The sequence below is a fragment of the Mustela lutreola genome, chromosome 9 (assembly GCF_030435805.1).
Source record: "Mustela lutreola isolate mMusLut2 chromosome 9, mMusLut2.pri, whole genome shotgun sequence".
In the NCBI taxonomy this organism is placed as follows: domain Eukaryota; kingdom Metazoa; phylum Chordata; class Mammalia; order Carnivora; family Mustelidae; genus Mustela; species Mustela lutreola.
Genome location: NC_081298.1, coordinates 115,677,505 through 115,687,572, shown reverse-complemented (window position 1 = coordinate 115,687,572; position 10,068 = coordinate 115,677,505).

Sequence of the window (10,068 nt, the reverse complement as noted above, 5' to 3'; positions counted from 1 at the left end):
AGTTCTCTCCTTACCTTGCTTGCTTACAAACTTTGCAAAATAACAGGTGCTCGCTGAGGAATAAAGAACGTTTTTATAAGTCTCTGTTCCTTCCTTCTTCTAGCCTTCAGACTTTTCTCCTTTATGGGGTCTGTCATCCTGGAATGAGACCCACGTAGCCTTCCTTCCCAAAGCTAGCTCAAGGGCTCTCCAGTCACCCTCCCACCCAACTCTCTCTTCCCGGAGCCAGTGATTTATTGCCGGAGGCTGAGTTGGGGAAAGTCCTAACGAGCCCCGGGCTGTGCTTGGAGCTGCCTTAAACCACAACTATTCTCATCAAAAAAACTTACTAGAAAACCAAGACCCCAGAAGAGGACCTCTCATGGAGGAGTGGTGGGTGTTTAAACGAAGAGGCGGGGTGGCATTCCTGGTCATCTATAAATTAAAACAAACAAAGGAAAAATCACATCCAACTGTAGCTGGTTGCTCCTGTAAGAGAAGGAGCATAATTCAAAGAGGTTTATGTATTTTGGCGGAGGCTGGGGTGTGTGTGGGAGTTGAAAAGCATAGAATAACATGACCAGGAATCAGCTCCAGCCGCTGGCCAGCTCGTGCTTCCTCACTCCTTCCAGCTAACGTGGCCCGAGCCAATTGTTTTTCCTTCCATCTTTATCCCCATTTGATCTCTCCCATGTCTGAGACACCAGGGGGTGTTGAAAGAAAGACCGTATGTGTCCGTGATAACATCTTACATTTCATAATTAGGAACCGTTTCAAAGCACGGTTGTGCAGTATATTCTGTCTTGTTCTTCCAACGAGCCTGTGAACGAGCGTAGGATTTATCCCCATTGTATAGATGAGGAATTGAAACAGAGAAAGAAGCCTGAGATCATCACGTGGGGGTTCACGGAAGAGCCAGGATGGGACTCTGCATTCCCAGAGCAGGGGTGGGGTGGGGTTGTCGAGGCTTTTCGGATTCTCGCTCCGGCCCTCTGGGTCCCATGCTGGCCTCTGGACCTTGACATCTCAATGAAAAGGGACTAACCTTTGGTCCCAATCGTCCACTTAGGTTGGATCTAGATCATGAATAGTGTTTATTAGAAAACTTCTTTTGAGTCACCTAGAGTCACCTGGAGTTGAGATTGTGAAAAATAAATAAAAATGAGCCAAATGAGATCAGGTAAAGGCCATTGATCCAGAGCTGGCTATCACAAGGCTGGCTATCACTCAGCCACCATCCGGTGTGTTTGGCGGAGACTCCAAGGCAGGCAGAGATGTGGAAAAGCTTTGTAGTGGAACAAAGGGACGGCTTTAGGTATGCCCTGATTGGAGGCTAACATAACATCTAGAACAGGTTCATGATTCACGCACATGTGGGTGTGGGGAAGCTTAGGTGGGCTGGCATCCCGTTGATTAGTGAGGGGTCCATATTTGACTTTCTCTGGTTGGTCCTATGCTGGAAGCAAAAGCAAAAATAAGAGAAATTGTCGGTCATTAATCAAGTCATGGCCGTTTGGACAGATGGCCACAGGGGTTCTTTTTTGGCGTCCTGAACTGGTTATGGTAGATGGTAGGTTGTTTTTCTGGGCAGGTTGCTGCAGGTTGTGGGTCACAGGTCTGTTTTTCTTATATTGTCTGGCTATTGTCTGTTCTCCAGCTTCATTCTCTCAGGAGAGAGGGAGGTGAAGGAACAGAGAGGGGATCCAGGAAGAGCATGGAGGTGAGGGCTTGTCGCCACCTGGGCCTTACAAAACCTCTGCCCCTACCTTTTGGGCTGGGCACTGTTAAGTGTTGTTAGGAGACACAAAAGAAAGTGGTAAGAATTAACATTGTCGTCTCGGTATCCTTCCTCTTGGCCAAGTTTGTTTCGTTTGGAATTTTTAGTTCCTGCTGTTTGTGAATAACTTGAGTGCAGTGAACTGCTTCTCCTATTTACCAGGTAGTGAAATTTTATATGTTATTAACAGTGTAGACCTGAATCTCGGCCACCTGGTCCTGGATAGTTTGGGTATTTCTTGGTTCGATTCTGGTTCCATTTTCACTGAGGAAATGGGAACAATTTCTCATAGGAGGCAAATAAGAAAGAAACTTTGAAGAATGGATAGGTTTCTGTTCCGAGTAAGTTAAAAGTGTACTTGAACGCTGAACATATAAGGTAAAATAGATTGTATTCACAGAATGACAAATGACTTGTTTTCAGAGTAACATTGTATGCAGTAAGATTGGAGGGACTTTGAATGTTATTCTCAGGAGCTTGGATTTTATTGGTCTGGGAAGTCTTAATGTTTTTCAATAGGGTTTGAAATGAATTGTGTACTTAGGAGAATTACTCTGGCAGAAAGGTATTTGTTAACTTTGAAAAACAAGGCAAGGTTGAAAGTGGGGAAACTAGTCTTTTATGTTTTCAACAATGTAGAAAGAAGTTTGAACAGAAGTCATCGCATCTTTTGGAAAGTAACTGTCCTTACACTCCAAATTAAGTGTTTCTGGTCATCCGACTCTCACATGTGCGTGAATCATGAACCTGTTCTAGATGTTATGTTAGGTTTCTGAAGCTATTCCTCAGGCTTAGCTGTGAGCTCTCATGGAGTCATCAACAGCCAACCGTAAAGTAGAGCAAGCGAGATGGAGATGAAGGGCTATGGGGCTGAAGGCAGAAGAACCAGTTGAAGGAGCAAGGAGAGACAGCTTCATTTATTTAGCAAAGGGCCCTAGGGCATAGGATGGATTGGTACAGCAAAATGAGGGAAGAAACAAAATTATTTTATCATGATATGTCTTAAAGAATGGTGGGTGGTTAGTTTAAAAATACTTAAAATTATGCAAAGATTTGACTGCATTTGTGTTGATCTAAAATCCTGGTTTCAGGGATGAACATCTAATATTAGGTTATTTACTTGTGAATGTTCTAAAAGCCTTCAAATTTGTGCATAATCTCTGATCTGATTCATAAATTAATCTTACTGACATAATCAGAGGAGTTTCTAAAGCTGTGTGCATGAGGGTTTTTTTCACTTTATTTATAATAGTGAAAATAGACATGAGGAAATAATTAAATACATAAAGATCTATTTAAATTATGATATATTATGCAGCCTTAAAAATGATATGACTGGGGCACCTGGGTTGCTCGGTGGGTTAAACCTCTGCCTTCGGCTCAGGTCATGGTCTCAGGGTCCTGGGATGGAGCCCCACACTGGGCTCTCTGCTCAGCAGGGAGCCTGCCTCCCCCTCTCTCTCTGCCTGCCTCTCTCCCTACTTGTGATCTCTCTGTGTCAAATAAATAAATAAAATCTTTAAAAAAAATGATATGACTATATGTTGACTTAGAAAGACAACCATGGTATGGTGTGGAAGTTTTAAAGAAAGAGAGTATCCAAACTATGCATATATTATGTTTCCATTTTAGTGAGAATATATTCAGTTTTATATGTATATTTCTTTTCCAAATGTTTTTTTTTCATAATAACATTGTATATGAAATGCTTTTGTGTATAAACATTGCATATGTCATTACAATATACATATATACAACGTGTGTTCTTATCTATAGTATAAACATTTGGAAACTTCTAGCTGTGGTTTTATCTAGGTGTTTGATATGGCTTCTTTATTTTCTTCTTTAAATATTTCTGCATTTTCTGAGCATTTTTTTTTGCCCCAAGAAAATAGAAATTCATTTAAAAAGTTTACTTCTGTAAAAGGAAATGAGGTTATTTGACCCTACTGGAACATCATTGGCATAAAAATAAGTGATATTTACACTCTTTCACACACACACACACACACACACACACACATATATATATGTACGTATATAGTTGCAAATACACAAATATTTATAAATTATAATTTACATATAGCATGTGTTTATATATGTAGTGTATGTTTGGGTTCCAAGAGCTAAATATACACATCTATTTATAAAAAGATTATGTATGAATACTGAGGAAACCTAGAACATATATTTTTCTTTTTGTAAGAAGATTGAGTGACTCTGCATAATGGTGTGTTTTTCCTTAGAAATTACAGTTGTTTCCAGGTGGGAAAAATCACTGCCTCAGCTCTCCTTCAATGTGAGCTTTGGAAGGTGGTTGCATAGCAACTGCTTTGGTGTAAATGACTAGTCTTGGTTCTCTGGGGGGATGATATTGATTTATACATAAAACAGTGCATTCAGATCCTTTGCTGGTTATAACAGGATAAAAGAGCTATGTGAGCTGCGACCTTTTAGGAGCCTTTGAAAAAGGACTCGGTGAGATGAAGGGCAAAGTTTGTTCCATTGGAGATGGTGGACTGAATTCGGGGCAGTTGTGAACATTGAAATTCAAGGATGCAGATTCCTTAAGAAATGAAATCATTTCTCTCTTTTCTGTCAACTGTTCCTGAATTCCTATTAGGTACCCGACATTGTACTAGTCGGGATACAGTAACTATTAGGGATGCAGTAATGATAATATGTGAGTTCTACCATATGGGTGCCTACATGTCAGTGCGGAAGAAAAACACGAAAATTAGTAACTTTGATACTTAATGCTAAGTGATGGAAGTATGTCTGGAAGCATTATGGGACACACAGAAAGGGTAGCTAATGCCACCTGCGGACTGTTGTATAATGACTTCTTGAGCAGTGACTATGTGCCTTGGCGTGAGGGTACAAAGATGAATGCTCCTGGCTGTAAGGATTTCACAGTCTGACACAAGAGACAGAAAATAACCCAGTCTCATCCAATGTGGTAACTGTTCGGTTAGCATGAGGATTAAAGTATGAGAGTGCACAGGTGGAGACCGGTGAATGATTAATGCCCGTTTAATACTCTACTGTTTGCAGAACCTTCAAAGCGTTCATGATCTCATTTGATGTTTATGTACTGGTAGAGTTTATCTCTCTTTTATTGATAGGGAAACTGAGGCTTGGGGAAGTAGTGACTTGTCTGCAGTTAGTGTATTAAAAACAACATACCATAGGCTGGGTGGGTGGCTTAAACCACAGGCATTTATTTTCTCACAGTTCTGGAGACAAGAAGTCCCAGACTGAAGTCTGGCAGGTCAGTTACCAGTTACCAGTGAGAACCCTTTTCCTGACTTGTCAATGGCAGTCTTCTTACTGTGTCCTCACACAGCAGAGAGAGAGAGAAAGAGAGAGAGGGGATGGGGAGAGGGTGAGAGAGAGGGAGAAAGCAAGCTCCTTGCTGTCATAAGCTCCTGCTTATCATGACATTAATTCTATTGAACCAGAACCCACCCTTTTGACCTCATTTAACCTTAGTTAATTCCTTAGAGAACCCCTTTCCAACTCTAGCCACATCAGGGGTTGGGGCTTTAACATATGAATTTTGGGGAACATTAACATTTAGTCTGTAAACATTTGGGGCGTGATCTTAGGACTTCAGCTTCCAAATCATGTGTGTGTGTTTGTGTGTGTGTGTGTGTGTGCATGCGCATGGGCACATGTGTATGTCCTATACCGCACTAGACGTCAGAGGCATTTTTTTTCAATCTGATGAATCAGTGACTCCCTTATAACATGGAGGACATATGCAGTTCTGACATTTTGGATCCCTGGTTATGCTCCCTTCTCCAGGTTGCCTTTAAGACTTCCTGAGATGTGGTCCTTTCTACAGTCCATCAATACTCATTTGGGGCTTGTCACTTGGAAGCTCTAGTTTTATTTATTTATTTATTAAAAAGATTTTATCTATTTATTTGGCACGCAGAGATCACAAGTAGGCAGAGAGGCAGGCAGATAGTGGGGGAAGCAGGCTCCCCTCTGAGCAGAGAGCCCAATGTGGGGCTCGATCCCAGGACCCTGGGATCACGATCTGAGCCGAAGGCAGAGGCTTTAACCCACTGAGCCACCCAGGTGCCCTGGAAGCTCTAGTTTTAAAGAGGGGTTAGGTGTAGGAGTGTAGATAGATTAGTGCTTATAAGGACTGGGGCTGGGTTGGATAGAGATCAGGACCCAGAGGCTAGTTCTGTTTTAAAGGAGGGAGATGCCTAGGGAAGGTTCCTATTGCCTAGTCGAAGAGGAAACTTCAGTCTGCTCCAGAACCATTTGGAGGAATAGGGTGGTAGAGGTCAGTCAAGGGCAGCAGTGAGGACTACAGGGCTGGGAAAGGGCATTTCTGCCAACAATAGTAGTGCTGCTCCATATTGCATGTCCCATCTTCTCACCCGTCCCTTCTGGAGAGCAAGATGCATATTCTTGTTTGTGTGGGGCTGGTGTTCCTCCTTCTTGTGAGCTTTGTGATCTTTAATCTAGACTTCAGATTACCAGGCCGACAATTAAACAATGTTAGTGCTCTGGGCCCATCCTCAGACATGCTGATTTAACTGGAATATGATTGAGGGCTTCTATTTTTTGAAAGCTTCTCAAATGATTGGAGCATGGGGCCAAGGATGGAAATCGGACACCTTCCCTCTGCTCTGCTTTTGAAGGTGTGGGACATACACCACGACTCTCACGTTTCTGACAACCTGGTCTATTTCAGTGCTCTCCAGACCTGTGGGGTGGACAGGTAGCATGACCTTAAAGATGTAAACCTGGGAGTATCTGTGGCCTGTGAGTGGGAAGACTTCAGTTGGCCAGCAGGAGGCACAGGTAGAAAGAATAGCCAGCCTTCCTATGAAGAAATCAGGAAGGAATGATTCTCAGTTTCCTGACTGGCTTGGACAGACACGTTTCATTCACTTATTCACTGAACAAATATTTGCTGAACATCCATTCTGCGCCAGGGGCTATTCTGGGGGCTGGGTTAAGAGCTAGCCCTTGGCACGTGGCAGGGGCTGGTGATGGAAGCAGAGGCAGAGCGTTACCCCTCCGAGGGCCCAGCCTTGAGCAGTGGCTTTTTGGAGACGTGTGCATTGTCAAAGCACTGAGGACCTAGAAAAGGTGCTGCCAGACGTGGTTTTCTTTGCCCACATGACTCACACGCGGAAAGAATGAAACTAATTTGTTTTTCCCTTTAAAATTAAACCTAGCCAGCATCTGTAATCCTGTTGGGATGAAGGTTTACAAACTATAGAAAAGGGTAATCATGGCAGATTTTTTAAACTATGGCTTGGCGATCGGGAAGAGAGAAACAGCTCTAGATGCATGTGTTCTACTCTGGCAAAACTGGCCGCTCGGATGCCCACAGAGGTCCGTCCCTCTCTGTGCAGAGACATTCCACGAAAGAAAGCCAGTGGATAGCTCGCATTCTGAGGATTTTTTGAATAGCATTACTAGCATTTTCCATTGTTTTGTTTTAATTCAAGTGGGTTTTTATTTAAGATGTAGAGGTCATAAGTTTTATGTTCTTAGGCTTGATTTAAAACCTAGCCATTGACAGAGAGTAAACAGTGGTCTCATTTTCTTGTAACAATAGTTCATGACATTGTGGTAAGAAACTAAACTTGGCAGCTGAACATAACCAAGTGTACGGTCTTTAGAGCTGGATAAACCCAAATAAGAGTCCTGATTCTGTCATTTGTATCATTGGGATCCAAGACAAGTCACTCAACCATTTTGTGCCTCTGTTTCTTCATCTTTAAAAGGGGGAGAGCCATGTGATAAAATAAACACATGCCCAAACAGCATCTAATACGGAACTGGTTTTTTTGATAAATAGTCTTCTTTCTTTTTGTCATGACAGGATGGTACCACCTCAGGGCCCAGGTTCAAGGAGGCATAGAACACACAAACGATCTTGGTTGATAAACATCTATGGGAGACAAATGGCATGTTTCTTATGTGTGTAAGTTACATTTGATTTTTTTTTTTTTTTTGGTGAACAATTGAATGGTAGGCAGACACATGGCTTTATGTTGAAATAATAAGGAAAATAATCATCCCTGTCCATAGAGCCTTAACTATGTGCCAGGTACTTTCCACGTGTTATCTTATCCTCATAATTCTCAAAGAGAGGTGTTACGATCTCTATTATTAAATAAGGAAACTAGAGAATAGATTAAAGGATAGACAGTTTTTCCCGAAGACCCACAGTGAGTGGCAGAGTTGGGATTCCAAGTCGAGGGTGTCAAAAAGTCATTGAAAATGGCAGCTGTTATACCAAGAATATTATTTCTTTTTTTAAAAAAAAATTTATTTATTTATTTGACAGAGAGAGAGATCACAAGTAGGCAGGAAGGCAGGCAGAGAGAGAGGAGGAAGTAGGCTCTCCGCAGATGCTCTCCGATGTGGGGCTTGATCCCAGGATCCTGGGATCATGACCTGAGCTGAAGGCAAAGGCTTTAACCCACTGGACCACCCAGGAGCCCCAAGAAGATCATTTCTTGACTAAACTCAATCATGAGGTTGGCGTTCCAGCACCAATATACTGGAACTTGCGGAACAAATCACTAAGTGGAATTAGTTCTTGCAACTCAGGAGTGCTTAACTGTACGAGAGGGTTATTTCCTAACTGAGGCTTAAGCTGAGTGAGTGGAGCAATGTCTCCTAAAGGACCCAGGGTTCTTGGGGACAGTGACATCTGTGATGCAAAGATTGATTCTACACTAATAATTTTAATGTTGGCCTTACGGTTCGTTGATTGGATTGAAAATTGTTTCCTTAATTATTTTGCCTTTGTTGGACATTTTGGTTGAGTATGATTTTTTCATATTATCAATGGACTCTTTTGGATGCTTTCCTGAATACTTACCCATTTTGGTTTCTTAAATGGTTTTTGCAAGTGTGTCTTTTGGGTGACAGGTACAGTGTTTTGATATTTATGTTCTAATGACACCTAAAGGCCTTAAGACTTACAGTAAGGCTAAGATTAACCAGTGAATACATTGAGCAACAACAGAACATGTACTTTGTAATGATAAAAAGTCTTAATAATTTTTGTGGTCAGTCTAATGGTTTCAACTAATCATTAATATACATAAGCCTAATTCCTATTAAGAGAAGAAAGTTTGGATTCCTTTCAGATTTCCCTTCATACTTATCTTCAATAATTTAATCTTTGAGTATCAGTCTGTAGTTGGTATGCTTTCTCCATTTATATGCATTTATCCGGGTCAAAATGTGGTTAAAGTGATGACATACAAAGGCAATTCAGGACTCTTGACCCAGAGCCAGAGGCCTGAATAAACATTCCTGTGTCTGAGATTTTGGGGTTGGAGAAGGTCTTTGGACCTGTCCCCTCAAAATGTCAGAAGCTTATTGCATTTCCAAAAAAGGAGGATGCCTAGAAGTATAGCCTTTGGTGATAAAAAAAAAATACATAGTGATCCTTACATGGATATTTAAGATATCTGGCTTTTAAAAAATTAGGCAGATGAAGGTAAAAAGTTGGTGGTGGCATTGATGACCAAGAGTGGTTGGTGAGTAAGATCTAAACAGTAGTCCTTCGTGGAGGCAAGTAAACAAAATCCAAAAGACAGTATTGGGGCAGATACTATTAAAAGCATAACAGCACACAATTCACAGGGCTCAACACAAATATAGCCCAAACCAGGCTCCAGCCCTGCTTACATAATTCTAGAAAAGACCCGGTAAGGGGATTAATTGGCTATAGAAGGTGTCCATGGCCAAGAGGAACTGACAGGGTCAAAATGTCCAGTACTCCTCAGATTTCTGGTTTCCTATTTGATTTTATCCCTTGTTGCAAGCAGTAGGATCTGGCAAGATGGACACAACAGACTCTGAGAGTCAACTTTCAGAAGAACTGCAGAAAAAGCAAGGCCTCTCTGTTAATAAACCTCTGTGTTTTAGACCACAGTGTGAGGCTTTGGAAGTAGGAGAGCAAGAGGAGGCTACATCAGGAATCTTGGCCTAAGATCAGTTTTAGGGAGTTTTGCATAAAAGTATTTACTTTTGGAAGATAATATTAGCTCACCCATTTCCTATGGAAACTGAAAAATAAACACCTACTTAAAAATAAATGCATGTACATACTTAATTTCTACTTGTACTCTTTCCTTGCCTCGTGAGTGAGAAAGGTGTGTGTGTCTGTGCATGCACGTGTGTGCTTCTTTGTGGCTGTTTCAACTTATTTCATGCCGACCGCCAAGTAGACACAGATGGATGGATTTTGATCAGGGTAAAGGCAGTCTGCCCATTATCTGCCAGTGTGGGACTCGCGCCTTCTAGTGGGTAGGCCT